The following is a 14,891-nucleotide window of genomic DNA, read 5'->3' on the forward strand; positions in this document are numbered from 1 at the left end:
CCAAGATGTGACAGTGGCTTGTGGCAGGAAATAGTGATTCTTAGGGAAATCTTAATTCCCATACAAGAAGCATGAAAGAATTGCTTCCTTTTCAGAAACACCACTTTGGCTGGTATGGCAGTCAATTTTGGCTCTTACATAGCTGTGAGCTTCTGGGCTACTTAAATCTGTCCTTGGATCCATGCAAGATGTACCAAACGAACAAGTTACTTACCTTCGGTAACAATATATCTGTAAGAGAAATATGTTAGTTATGGATTCCTCACCTTAGAATTAACCTTAGGCGTCAGACTGGTTCCGTAAAAAATGTATTCAGCAGTACCCCTGCATGTCAGTAGGTGGCGTGGGTCGTCTCCGCGTTCGTTGTTGGCATCGTGATTGCCGGAATGTGGTATCTACTTAGACGCCGCACCTGCGCGCTGTTGTCAGTTTTTTAAATGACATTCCACGCCAGAAGCGCAGAGCCATGCAATCACACTGACCACAGGTGCACAAAAACTAGGGCCCTGAAAAGGGAGTACCTTACCCTAGAAGTCAGTTTGCAGAATGGGGAGGATGGGTCGGACAGTGAGGAATCCATAACTAATATATGTCTCTTACAGATATCTCGTTACTGAAGGAAAGTAACTTGTTCATCTGAAAGAGACTATTAGTCATGGATTCCTCACCTTAGTTCGCAGACCCATCTCCGGGGTTGGTATTGCTGGGGTATCTATTCTAAGTTCACACCAGAAAGTACTGGAGAACTCAACGGCCAAAGAAGTTGTCTCTCCGGACTTGGCTGTCCAGACAGTAATGTTTGGTGAACGTGTGCAATGAAGCCCACGTGGCTGCCTGGCAGATGTCATGAAGAGAGACTCCACGTCCCATAGCAGTAGTGGCTGCCGTCGCAGTGGTTGGATGGGTGCGCAGCCCCATTGGAGGTTCCTTCTTTACCAAGGAATAACAGATGTTGATGCAAAGAACGACCCATCGAGAGATGGTCCACATTTGCACGGCCCAACCTTTCTTTGCGCCCACATAGCCAACAAAGAGCTGGTCATCCACCCAGAATTGCTTTGTGTGATCCAGATAAAATGAAAGTGCACGTTTTGGATACAGATGGTGAAGCCTATCCTCCTCTTTAGAAAGATGAGGGGCGGGAAGAAGGTGGCCAAAATGACGGTCTGACCTACGTGGAAAGAGGTAACCACTTTGTGAGGTAAGGAAGGCCTAGTGCGAAGGACAACTTTCTCCGGATGAACAGCCAGTCAAGGAGGTTTAGACGATAGTGCCTGAAGCTGACTCACCCTGCGAGCAGAGGTGATGGCAAACAAAAAGGCAGTTTTAAGTGTCAAAAGTCTGAGATGAGAGTTATGTAGCCGCTCGAAAGCAGCGCACAGGAGGGAGGTGAGAACCAGGTTCAAGTCCCACTGGGGCATTACAAAAGGAATATGAGGAAACTAGTGAGTAATGCCCTTAAGGAAGCGATTTACAGTAGGGGACTTGAAAAGAGAAGGTTGAGCAGGAAGACAAAGAATGGCCAAAATGGCCGAAATATAGCCTTTTAGAGTGCCTAGAGCAAAGCCCTGCTGGGCAAAAGAAAGAATGAAGAGAAGAATCTTTGAAAGGGGGCAGAAAGGCGATGCATAGCCTATGCTGCGCACCATGCCACAAATTTTTCCCATCTACAGGCGTAAACCGTTTTGGTGGAGGGATGCCTGGGTGCCAAGATAACGTTACAGACTTCGGGAGGAAGGTCGAAGGCTGTCAACTGTCGCCGCTCAATCTCCACACAGGACTTGGAGGCTGGACAGGTTCGGGTGGAGGACCGTCCCCTGCTGCTGGGACAGAAGATCCTCCCGAAGAGGCAGTCCGATCGGAGGATCGATGGCCATGTGCAGATGCTCGGGATACCAGACTCTTCGTGTCCAGTCCGGGGTCACAAGAATGACTTGGGCCCGGTTGCGCTTAATCTTCTTCAGCACTCTGGACAGAAGTGGTATAGGCGGAAAGGCTTATAGAAGACAGCAACTCCCCTTGTGACGAAAAGCGTTGCCTAGCGAGTGCTGTGAGAAAGTGCCCCCTTTCTTGCATGGTATGCCCCCACTTTTTGCTGAATTGTTGATGTGCTTTGACTGAGTGTGTCCTGGGCTCCTGCCAATCAGGTACCCAGGGCCTGTGTTCCTTCCCTAAACCGGCTTTGAAGCCTAAACCCAATTGGCATTTCTGGCCACATGTCAGCCCCTGGTAAATGTTACCATAGGTACCCAGGACACTGACCAGAGAAGGCCCCTAAGGGCTGCAGCACTTATTGTGCCACCCTTAAAGGTCTCTGCCCTGACATACACACACTGCCTTTGCAAGCTGCGTGTCTTGGTGCAGAACAAAAAGTCGACATGGCACTCATCCCTGTGTGTCATGCCCACAAAATACTGCCCTGGCATACATCAGTCACCCCTCTAGCTGGGTGCCCTATGCCAGTGGTGAGGGTACAGGTGCATGAGCCCTGAACCCCTACAGTACTCAGGTCCATTTCTGTGGTGCAATTAAGAGTATATGGTGCTGGGAGTTAGTCTTTACGAACTCCACAGCACCATAATGGCTACACTGAAGACTGAAGTTTGGTATCAAACTTCTCAGCACATTAAACCCACACTGATGCCATGTGTGGGATTTAATGTAAAATACATGACAGAGGCATCTTAGAGATGCCCCCTAAAATTCGACCAACTACCAGTGACCTGACTGAGTCTAGGCTGCCACAACCAGACATATTTCTGGACCCTTGGATCGAGAGTTTGCTGCTCTCGGGGGCCTGAAACAATTCACATCCTGGGATGAGGTGCCAAGCCTCCTCCTCCAGGATGGGCAAGTTTCACGAAGGAGAAGCTTCAAAGGTATACCGCCTTTGTGTGCCTCTCCAGACCACTTGCTGTACTCAGCAACTGGTCCCCACTGGTTCTACCCCCCCATTTTGGGAGGGAGACCCTGTGGAAAAAACAAAGTGAGGAAGAGAGGTGTGCCCACCTCTGCCAACTCCACCCCTAAGGTGGGGGAGGCGAGGTGAAGCACAACCTCGAGTCCCCACCATCTTGAGGATGGGGGACCCAGCCCACCAGGGATAGGCTCCTGCCCCCCTCCCACTGTAGAGTGGCAGAATAGGGGGTGTACCCACCCCAGGGAAGGGACCCATTGGTCCCGGACCTTTACCTACCTGTGACACCCCTAAAGTTAGTATTTAGGGGCACCCTGAACCTTCCTTCCTCAGATCCAGCAACAACAAGAAAAGAAGAAGGACGAGAAGCCGTGCAGAGCTAATACGAGGACAACACCCACTTACTTGGCCCCAGCCCTACAGGCCTGTCTCCCCTCTAACTTGCTCCTGCAAAACCCCGGCGTGGGCAGGGCCAGCAACCACAAAAACCCCAGAGGACCTGCCTGCATTTACTTTCTAAGCTGTTTCTCTCGTGAACCCTCAGACGTATTTGAACTACAGCTTCGGGTGCCAGCCAGAAACCGTGAATCCAGCACACTCTGCCCGGCCCGTGTTTGAGTGAACAAACACTACGGGAGGTCCCCCCGGTGATCCTGACCCGAGATCCGTCGACCCCTAACCAGCCTCCATACGGCACCTGCAGCCTCAATCCAGAGGACCCCCCCCCCCCCCTTACTGTGACCAGAGCGGGAAAGAAAATTTGACGTCCAAAGGCACCCTGCATCAGACGCCCCATGGCCTTGTGTGCCTAACCCAGTGGTGCCTAACCCTCTCTCTACATCCCAACTTACCCCTCGAAGTGGTGGTCACTCCTGGAAGAACCTCGTCCTCAAGCCTGCAGTGTTTCTTGGGCCCGTAGAATTCCCATTGAAATCAACAGGGCACCCGACTTCAACACAGTACCCTGCACCTGGCTGCCCTAGCGCTGCTGAGGGTGCCCCTTTGGTACTACCTTGGTCCCCAACTTGCCCTGAGCTTAACCCTAGGAGCTTTGCTCCCACAACCCGGTAGCCTGCTTGCCAGCTGCCACCTACCAGAGCCCCCCGATCCTCAATAGGATAACATTGGGTCTCAACACTCTGCACCCAGCCGCCCGAGTGCCGCTGAGGGTGCAACAACAGTTCATCACTGACCCTGGGAGACTGACTCAAAAGAACGATTACTTACCTTGAAACCGATAACTAATTTTTCCTCATAGGATAACATTGACACTTTTTCCTCCCAAAAAGTTTGTGTCCACTTTTGAAAACTACAAATATTCCTTAAAAATCAGCTGAATAACCAAAACGCATTTTCTCAAGTGTTTTTAGGAAATGTCCCAGTGCTTAATCCAGGATCCAGCACTGAGTAAGAAAAAGTAACGATAACCTAACTTACCTGCTAAGTGAATTTCCTCCCATAGGATAACATTGGTGATTCTTTGTGAAAACGTTTTTAAGTGTCAACTTTTGAAATGCAATAATATTCCTTAAAAATCGTATCTTTAACCAATACGCATTTACTCACCTGTTTTCAGGAAAAGTCCCAGGGCTGAATCTAGGATCCAGTCCCTTGTTAGCAAAAGTAATCTGAAAAGTAATTAACCCCTTCACTGCGGGGGTGTTCCCCCCGCTGTGCTGGGGGGGCGGCACGCACATCGCCCCGGTGCTAACCCACTGCGCTCTGGTGCTCATGACGAGCTGAGCTCATCATGACCGCGCCCGTTTTAAAGGAACGCTGAGCACAGCAGGGGGATCAGCCGAGCGCCGTGGCTCATGACGAGTTGAGCTCGTCATGAGCACAGGAGGGGTTACCTGCATTTTACTTAAAAAGCCTATTCAATTGTGTTAGAACTGGCTCTTTCTGGTAGGCTACAGCTGACGCCAAAGCCAGGCAGAAACCACCATTCTAGTCAGGGCAAGGAAGTCACACGCCAAGATAACCCCTGCTCACCCCCTTGGTAGCTTGGCACAAGCAGTAAGGCTAAACTCGGAGGCAATGTGTAAAGCATTTGCGTCAGCGCACAACAGCAACAACATACTAGGCACACCACAAAAGAGACTCCACACAAGGTTATTATAAAAATAACTTTTGTATTGTAAAAACACATCAGATAAAATCACACAATATATATGGTGCCAACTGGCACGGGCAATATTCACAGGGATTATGTACACAAGACAGGGCTACATGGGCGCCTGTCAGAATCAGATATAGCACTTCTAGATAAAATGTAGAATGTAAAATCACTTCTAGAATAAAGAATAAATGTAACATAAAATAATAATCAAAGATAACAACCAGTAACCACTGGTAACAGGAACCAGGACCTTACTAGGACCACCTTTTACTAAAAAAGAAGAACCACCTAAGTATCACACAGCATTTAGGGGTCTAAGAAAGAATACATTACTCATGATGCAATAAACCTACATTCAGGGGAGTAGAAAAGACAACCACCTAAGTATCACTCAGCGTTTAGGGGTCTAGGAAAAGAACACATTACCCATGATGCAATAACCTACATTCAGAGGAGTAATAAAGAGAAACACATGATGCCTAAAGCATTCATTGGTGATAAGAATAAAGCACATGGGGGCGTGGCCAAGCAGCATGGCCGACAGGACGTGAGCTCCACCAGCTCCGTCCCGAAGACCGATTAAATCCTCTTATTTCTCCTGCCCGGACCCTCTCGTTCCCGGGAAAGCATGTCGGAGGGGCGGTGGAAGTCCCGCCGTACTCCTGTGCCTGGGGGAACGGACCCGTGGTCGGCAATCCGCCGTGACCTGCGGCCTGGCTGCTCCTGGAGGCGGCGCCGGCGTGCTCTCTCACGCGGCGCCGCGGCTTGGGTCTACTCACTGGGCCGGACGGCGGAGGAAGCGAGCGGAGACCCCTGCCTAAGTGCGCCATCTGATGCCCGCCGGCAGACTGCTTGGGAATCCCCGACCCGGGACCGGAAGACTGCGGTGCCGGAGGACTGAGACCCTACTGATATGCGGTGAGGAGGGGAGCGGGACGAAGGTGCCGTCCATCTTGCGCGGCCTCGCTGGGCTAGAGTGCGGAGGCCCCCCCCCCCCCCCTTTTTTGTTCAACTAGCGCGGCACGACCGGACGACGGAGCGCCTTCATCTGGGAGTGGGGGCTGTGGAATCCATCTGCCCTGGCCCCCCCTTGTGGCGCGGGGGTGCGTGTGGGGGCCCTGGACTGTTGTGAGTCTGCCGGGGTCCGACCACAGTGACTCTGCCACTCCTGTACCCCCTCCCGCTGGACAGTATCCTGTGCCCTGAGGCAGATAGGGATCCCCGACACCTGTGGAACGTCGGGGGAGCTCACGGAGAGGTGTTGCTGGACCCGTGGACGAACGGCGCCCCTCCCCCGACTGTCCGCCACTTTGGAGTTGGTCCGATAGAGGAGTGCATCTGTGCCCCGCTCTACCCTGCTCTGTGAAATAAGTGGAGCCCATGAACCTGCGCTCTGGTGGCACCTAATCTGTGACCTGCACTGCCTACTTTGGTCTTGGTTTTGTAGGCCCGAACACTGCTTGCCCAATTTCCTTCGGCGCTGTGGTGGCGCATACCCTGCCCTGCTTAGGTGGCTTCAGGGGGGCCCTACTGAGAACACCAACCCCTGACGCAGCGGATATGACGGGCCGGACTGGACGTGGCCCTAAGGCTACCCAACCCAACACGATCACACAGTACACTACCCCTCGTCTGCAGCCGCAGAGAATTACGCGCCAAACGGGCGCTGGGGATGGGGATGAGGAGCCGGCGGAGCGGTCCAGGGCGGAACTTCTCAAGGCTATACAGGGGTCACACACTGCCCTGGAACGCCAAATTGAGACGGTGTCCGTGGATGTGAACCTTTTAAGGACTGACCTTCGCAAAGTGGCAGATAAAGTCTCGGACGCGGAGGGCAACATCACTCAGCTGCAGGGGGAGGTGGCGTCCCTACAGAAGTCACTCTCTCAACTTGCCTCTACTACCCGAGCATTGGAGAGACGCGCCGAGGATGCAGAAGGTAGGGCGCGCCGAAGTAACATACGGGTCCTGGGGGTCCCGGAACGGCTGGAGGCAGGGAACCCTGAACGATTCCTGGAGACCTGGATCCGTGAGCATCTCTGTCGGAGTGGATTGTCCAGCGTCTTTATTGTGGAGCGGGCCCACAGGGCCCTGGTGCCCCCTCCGCGTCCTGGTGAGACCCCTAGAGCCCTCATCGCGAAAATCCTGAACTATAAAGACCGAGATTGCATCCTCAAGGCGGCGAGAGAGTCCGGGCCCCACACGATTGAGAACAGTCGAATCTCAATTTATCCCGACTACACCCAGCAGGTGCAGGAGCAAAGGAAATCCTACTTGGGGGTCAAACAGAAGTTGCGTGACATGCAGCTACAGTATATGCTTTTATACCCCGCTAAGCTCAAGGTGCTCTCCCAGGGCCGGGCACACTTCTTTGAGACGCCAGCAGAGGTATGGGAGTGGCTCGAGATCAGAGGAGATTATCTGCCCCCGGGTGAGAGAGAGGGATCGCGAGATGTCTGGGGGACCAGGCCGCAGAGACGACGGCGTGGCAGGAGACATCGCCGTTCTGGATCCCGTGGTCCTCCTGAGACTCGGCCCACGGTGGGTCCGGATGGGGCCATCCTGATGGAAGCCTCGCCTGAAGGGACTGGAACACGTTTGCACGGTGCGGCTGCACCTGATGACATTTTGGTACCGGACACCTTACAGGAGACGCCGGTGAACGCGGACTCTGCGGCCCCAGTGGTCCCGGAGACTGCCTTGCAGACCCTAGACTTGGAATGATCCTTGCCCTGCCTCCATTGACTCTGCTGTGCGATTGCTGTTATTGTGTAGTTCCATATAGCTCGGTAGCTCTTTCGATCTCTACTCGTTCAGCGTGGATGTTGAGAGCGATTGATCACTGATCGGTACCTCGTACTTGGCGTCTGGGTTGAGAGTGCACCGAGTGGTGGGAGATGTGAGTGTGGGCTGCTCTTCCTGCATTGCTGACTTAGGGGGGGAGAGATGTCCGGGTTCGTATACCGGATTCATTGGGTCTTTCAAGGAGCTGGGAGGGGGGGTGGGTTGGGTTGTTCTGTTGTGTGTGAGTGTGAGTGGAGAGTGTTGAATGGGGTGGCTGTGCACGTCCTGGCACTGGCGGGGGAAGGGCGGGGTGGCGTTTCTGGTTGTTGCTATCCTATTGCTCGTGGGTGGTGGGGTTGAGGGGGTTCAAGTCAAAATTTCGTATGTTGGGGTTGTTGGGGGGTGGGGTTTGGGGTATGATAATGATGACACTGGCATTTGGCGCATGTTGCTTCTGCTTAGCGGCACGCTTGCTTTGTGTGATGCATTTTTGAAATTCTCTGTGGCAAGGGCCTGCTGGCGACGGCCTAGGCTGTGTTTACACTGCTGCCCGGCTGGGCATGATTGGTGGTCATGGGGTTTAAATTCTTGACGTGGAATGTGCGTGGCCTGGGTACGTGCACTAAGAGACACAGGGTCCTTACCTTCCTAAAACGCCATGGGGTTTCAGTTGCTTGCTTACAGGAGACCCACTTAGATGATGACGGTGCGCAGCGGCTGGCCAAGAAATGGAGAGGCTAGCTATTCCATTCCTTCTACTCTACATACGCTAGGGGGTTCCTAATCTGGGTGGCCCCTGGGGTTCCATGCGCTGTCCAATATATTGATGCGGATGTGGAAGGCAGGTACATATTGGCGAAGCTCAGATTGGACGATAAGGTCCTTCTGGTCTTTAATAAGTACGCGCCGAACGTAGATGACCCGGCATTTTTCTCCCGGATGCAGGATCTCGTGGCTCCTAGCCTAGACGCGCCCCTCCTCTGGTGCGGGGATTTCAATTGTGTGCTACATCATGAACTGGACCGTCATCCACCTCGGGCGGGAACTAAGCCCCGTATGACGGCGTGTTTGCGGGACGTGATGCATAATATAGGGGCGATCGATGTCTGGCGCGCGTGTCACCCCACGCAGCAGCTTTACACTTGTTATTCCCCGACCCATGGCACTCACAGTAGGCTAGATAGAGTGTTGGCGGCCAACCTCCCCTCCTCTCTCACGTTGACGGTCACACACCAGGCCCGATACCTATCGGATCATGCTCCGGTCACGTGCGTGGCGCAATGGCCTGACCGGACGGAACGTCCTCGCTCGTGGAGACTGCCGACTGACCTGCTCCAAGACCAGGTAGCCCGGGATCATGTGGCAACGTCCCTATCCGATTATCTGGACCTTAACTGGGCGGGGAGTGACTTGTCTTACTCCACTAAGTGGGAGGCACTGAAAGCTGTCGTCCGCGGAGCGTGCATGGGCCTGACGTACGGGGTCAGGAAACAACTGCTATCAGACTTACAGACTGCGGAGGCTGAGCTCTTGCACGTCCAGGCCCGCCCTGATCCGGACACCTCGGATCAACGCGTGGAGGGCCTGGCCCTTGGGTCGATCCACGATATTCTCACGAGGCTCGATAGATTTACGCTGGGCCAATATAGACAGAGACTGCATCGAGAGGGGGATAATTCTGGCCGCTTGCTGGCCTGGATACTTCGATTTAGAAAAGGGGGTGGTGATGAACAGAGTGTCTGAGTTAAACAGACCACTCTTACCCAGTCCAAAGATCAGGGCTTGATCCATCACCGTTATTTATCTCACTGCCCCATCCCAGCTCAGAACCTGGCTATATGCAAATCAGTCTGTCCCTGGCCCAGTGCATCATGGGAACAGGGCAGACTAAACTACCAAGCCAATTCTTCACCAGAAAGGAGACAAGCTACCGGGGACCGGTTTCTGGCATTTCAGCCTTCTTCGCCGGGAGTTCACGGCTGAGCGTATAGTAGCCCTGTGGGCGCCCAATGGCGATATGGTCCACTCGGAAGCTGCTGTACTCACAGTTCTGCGGGACCACCTGCGGGCTGTGTATGAGGCTGACCGGTCTATATCTGAGGAGGTCTACCACCTATACCTCGAAAACCTCGGCTTGCCGACCCTCCCAGAGGCAGCGGTGAAAGACCTTGATGTCAAACTGACGCTCGGTGAAATTACTGCGGCGATTGCCGCCCTCCCACGAGCCAAAACCCCTGGCGGGGATGGATTCCCTGCAGAGTTTTATCATAAGTTCGGGCAAACCCTGGCCCCCCTCCTTTTACAGGTTTACAATGAAGCCTTACGCACGGGTGACCTCCCACCCACCTTGAATCAAGGTGAAGTTTGTATGATCCTGAACCGGGGTGGTGACAACACAGACCCCGCTTCGTACCGTCCTATCACTTTGATTAACTCGGACGCGAAAATCCTGACCAAGCTGTTGGCCAATCGCCTTGCCCCACACGTAGCTCAGCTCGTCCATCCAGACCAGTGTGGCTTTGTCCCTGGTCGTAATACGGCGATGAACCTGCGCCGCCTGAACCACGTATTGCACGAGGTCCGGGGGCGAGACACTCCCCATGTGCTGGTCTCCGTTGACCTGGCTAAAGCCTTTGATACAGTGCATTGGGGTTACCTGATGCATGTACTCTTCAAGATGGGATTTGGTCCCGGCTTTCGAGAGTGGATACGGGTCTTATATAGAACGCCCCGGGCCAGGGTGCGTCTGGGTTCAGCCCGCTCTGATGAATGGACGTTGGGGAGGGGTACCCGACAGGGCTGCCCATTGTCCCCCCTTCTATTTGCCCTCGCAATTGAGCCCCTGGCCATATCAGCCCGCAAGGAGTTACATGAATGGGGTATTGTGGTGGGAGACACTACTAATGTCATCTCCCTTTACGCCGACGATGCGCTTTTCTACCTGACCTCTCCGGTGGAGGCCCTCCCCGCTCTGTTGCGCCTCTTGGACCGCTTTGGTGCGGCCTCGGGACTGCGCATGAATGTTAATAAGTCCCTGGTGTTCCCGCTGACTCCTGATGATCTCGCCCCGGCGGCGGATTCTTACTGTGCGGGCCTCCGGTGTGAACGTCTGGCGTTCCGGTACCTGGGTATTCAGGTTGCCGCTTCTGATGAGGCTCTCTTAACCCATAACATGGACAGGATTCTTGTGGCCCTCCGCAAGTCCGTTGTATTCTGGAATACGCTCCCTCTCTCCCTTATGGGCCGTCTAGCAGTTGCCAAGATGATGATGCTTCCTAGAGTCCTGTATGTGCTGCAGAATACCCTATGCCCGTTGCCCCCCCGGGTGTTCCGCACACTGAATCCGCTCCTTACATCCCTGTTCTGGGCGGGTGGTCGCAGCAGAGTTGCGTTGCGCACAGTGACGCAGTGTTGGGATGCGGGAGGCCTCGAGGCCCCGAGATTTGATTTATACTACTATGCTGCACAACTTCTCCCGGCGGCCAGATGGTTTGCGGACACCGAGAACTGGGAGTTGGCATTGTTGGCGGGAGTGGCTTCGGACAGGTGCTACAGGAAGCTCTAATGCAGGGTCGGGGCGCCGACAACGCATTGCCCTATGTCGTTAGGCATACAGCTCTCATTTGGCAGCAGTTCGTTGAGCGCGTTTTGCGGCGTGCGCCATTCCATAGGGAGCTCTCCCTTTGGATCCTGGCCCCAATACTCGCGATGGAGGCGAATATGTCTTTCCGGGAGTGGCGCCTGGGCGGTTGCGAGACTCTTGCGGATCTTTATCCGGACGACTCGTTTGTGTCCTTTGAGAGAGCAGCGGACTCCTTTGGACTGCGTGAGGGCCAGTACCTGCATTATGGATGTCTCCGGGATGTAGCCAGGACGACGTGGCCCCAATTCCCAGAAGGGTAAAATTGCCTTCAAGGGACTTATTCAGTCTATATTTGTTAGTTGAAATTATTCTAGAAAGGATCAATGGATCATCCTTGGGGTGAATTAATCAAAACTGATCAATTTATATTATCAACATATAACATATAAACAAAGACACAAGGTGTATACGAAAAGGTTTTTATCAAATAGTTCATTAAATCAACTTCATATACAGATAAATAAACAAATAAGATTTTAGGACTGTGGGTACACATATAAATAAATTGCTAAGTGACTCAACAGAACCTAAAAAACACCTATCCCAAAACACATTGAGTAAAACAAAGAGGGGGATGAGATGTATTGTCGACGTTTCGGTTTCTTAATAATGATTTGATGAAACCATCCTCAGGACCATTATCAGTGCTGATCTGTATAGAAATATTGTAATCTGAAATTCAAAAGATATTTACAGTTACAATAGTGTATTGACTCTATATGTAACACCTTGGTGACAAAACAATAAGACTAAACTGTCATGACAAGAGACAACATCATAATATATACAACATAAATCTAGACATATTCCTACAAACAATAAGGAAGTTAGTTGGTTTGTTTAGAGACAAAAAAAGCATTTCATCAGTTGCTGCCACTTTGTCTGAACTGAAACATAATTTATCATCTTTTCGCACCATTAAATCAGAAGTAAACCAAATAAAACCATTGAGATCGAAAGCCTCTAATACATCCAGGTCAATTCCTGCATGTCAGACAGTTAGAGTAAATCACATGTACTTGTTAAAACCACATCAGTAGTATCAATTATATGGTTGTATAAACTAAAGACACTGGTGTAATTACTTCATGATTACATTCTGGACATTATTATTTTTCATTTAGTTGAAGGAGTTGTGTATCGGATGTTATATGACACCATTTTTAAACAGTGTAAACATACACATATTGATCTAAATAGTTTAAATACCTGCTCGCAAATCGCAATCACAGTTTCACGCAGTGAAAACGTTGGTGGATCACAGTATCCTAATGCCTTAACTGAAAGTTAAAATTCATTGTTTAGGGACTGGAAAAAATTCACTCAAAACAGACCTATTTATTTATCAGTAGACATACCTAGTGGATGTGGAAAGCACTCATCAAGGCTGGATATGAAGTCAAATCTTCACTCCCATGCATGTATATATAACGCAGAAATCGCCTACAAAGAATAATAATGAACATTTTCTAAATTTGTGTCAACCTATGGAAAAGAACCGACTTGTACTAGGGAATAGGTCTTACCCGGTGTCACTCGTGCGGAGTCTTATCTTAAGACGTTAATTTTAACTTTCAGTTAAGGCATTAGGATACTGTGATCCACCAACGTTTTCACTGCGTGAAACTGTGATTGCGATTTGCGAGCAGGTATTTAAACTATTTAGATCAATATGTGTATGTTTACACTGTTTAAAAATGGTGTCATATAACATCCGATACACAACTCCTTCAACTAAATGAAAAATAATAATGTCCAGAATGTAATCATGAAGTAATTACACCAGTGTCTTTAGTTTATACAACCATATAATTGATACTACTGATGTGGTTTTAACAAGTACATGTGATTTACTCTAACTGTCTGACATGCAGGAATTGACCTGGATGTATTAGAGGCTTTCGATCTCAATGGTTTTATTTGGTTTACTTCTGATTTAATGGTGCGAAAAGATGATAAATTATGTTTCAGTTCAGACAAAGTGGCAGCAACTGATGAAATGCTTTTTTTGTCTCTAAACAAACCAACTAACTTCCTTATTGTTTGTAGGAATATGTCTAGATTTATGTTGTATATATTATGATGTTGTCTCTTGTCATGACAGTTTAGTCTTATTGTTTTGTCACCAAGGTGTTACATATAGAGTCGATACACTATTGTAACTGTAAATATCTTTTGAATTTCAGATTACAATATTTCTATACAGATCAGCACTGATAATGGTCCTGAGGATGGTTTCATCAAATCATTATTAAGAAACCGAAACGTCGACAATACATCTCATCCCCCTCTTTGTTTTACTCAATGTGTTTTGGGATAGGTGTTTTTTAGGTTCTGTTGAGTCACTTAGCAATTTATTTATATGTGTACCCACAGTCCTAAAATCTTATTTGTTTATTTATCTGTATATGAAGTTGATTTAATGAACTATTTGATAAAAACCTTTTCGTATACACCTTGTGTCTTTGTTTATATGTTATATGTTGATAATATAAATTGATCAGTTTTGATTAATTCACCCCAAGGATGATCCATTGATCCTTTCTAGAATAATTTCAACTAACAAATATAGACTGAATAAGTCCCTTGAAGGCAATTTTACCCTTCTACTTTCATTACCCAAGCCCTCAAGGGTATTCCGGGTTGCTCACTTCCTTGATTACCAATTCCCAGAGGCGCCCGAGCTCACTAATACCCTGGACATCATCTTGTCCTGTGGCAGAGGTAGGAGACTAATTTCCCTTCTTTACTCAGCGATGCGCAGGGACTCGACTCCCCCATTGATGCCTGCTTGGAGGGCTTGGGAGGCGGACCTGGGGATTGAATTGGATCCAGCCCAGAGGAAGCGAATAGGGCTGTTGACTCGTAAAGTGTCTTGTAATGCGCGTTTCAAATTGATACATTTTAATTTTCTCCATCGCACATATATGACGCCTGCCTCCCTCCACCTTATCTCCTCGGACAGAAGCCATAATTGCCCGAGGTGTAGTGCAGAACGGGCGGGATTCCTCCACCTGGCCTGGGAATGCCCCTTGGTACATGACTTTTGGGTGGAGGTGGTAGCACACATTACCCGGATTACACACCTTGCACTCCAATTGGAACCGCTTCACTGTCTACTAGCGCTAGTGCCCAAACCCAGGAAGAGGGGTCTGTCCTACAAATTACTACAACTCCTGTTGGTTCTGGCGAGGAGGCGGGTGGCCATTACTTGGATGGGACGGAGGGCGCCTGAAATCTCTAGTTGGTTACGGGACGCCAGGGAATGGGCCTTGGCGGAGGAGACGCATATGCAGAGCACACGCAGGGATGGAAAACTCCAGGATGACTTACTCGCTTGGAGGACCATGTGTATCGAGGGGATGGAGGAGGATGACTCTGACGCTACCAGCGCGGAGCTGTTTTCCTCCGCTTCCTCGGAGTCTGAT

At 50.5% G+C, this 14,891-nt stretch overlaps 1 protein-coding gene across 14 annotated transcripts in view; it reads right to left on the reverse strand.

The window, feature by feature from the left end:
* The window catches only part of UBR4 (ubiquitin protein ligase E3 component n-recognin 4), a 1,723,360-nt gene that overhangs the window by 448,068 nt on the left and 1,260,401 nt on the right, over positions 1-14,891 (reverse strand). The gene's annotated exons all lie outside the window — the stretch shown is intronic.

The sequence above is a fragment of the Lissotriton vulgaris genome, chromosome 5 (genome assembly GCF_964263255.1).
Source record: "Lissotriton vulgaris chromosome 5, aLisVul1.2, whole genome shotgun sequence".
NCBI classification, from domain to species: Eukaryota; Metazoa; Chordata; class Amphibia; order Caudata; family Salamandridae; genus Lissotriton; species Lissotriton vulgaris.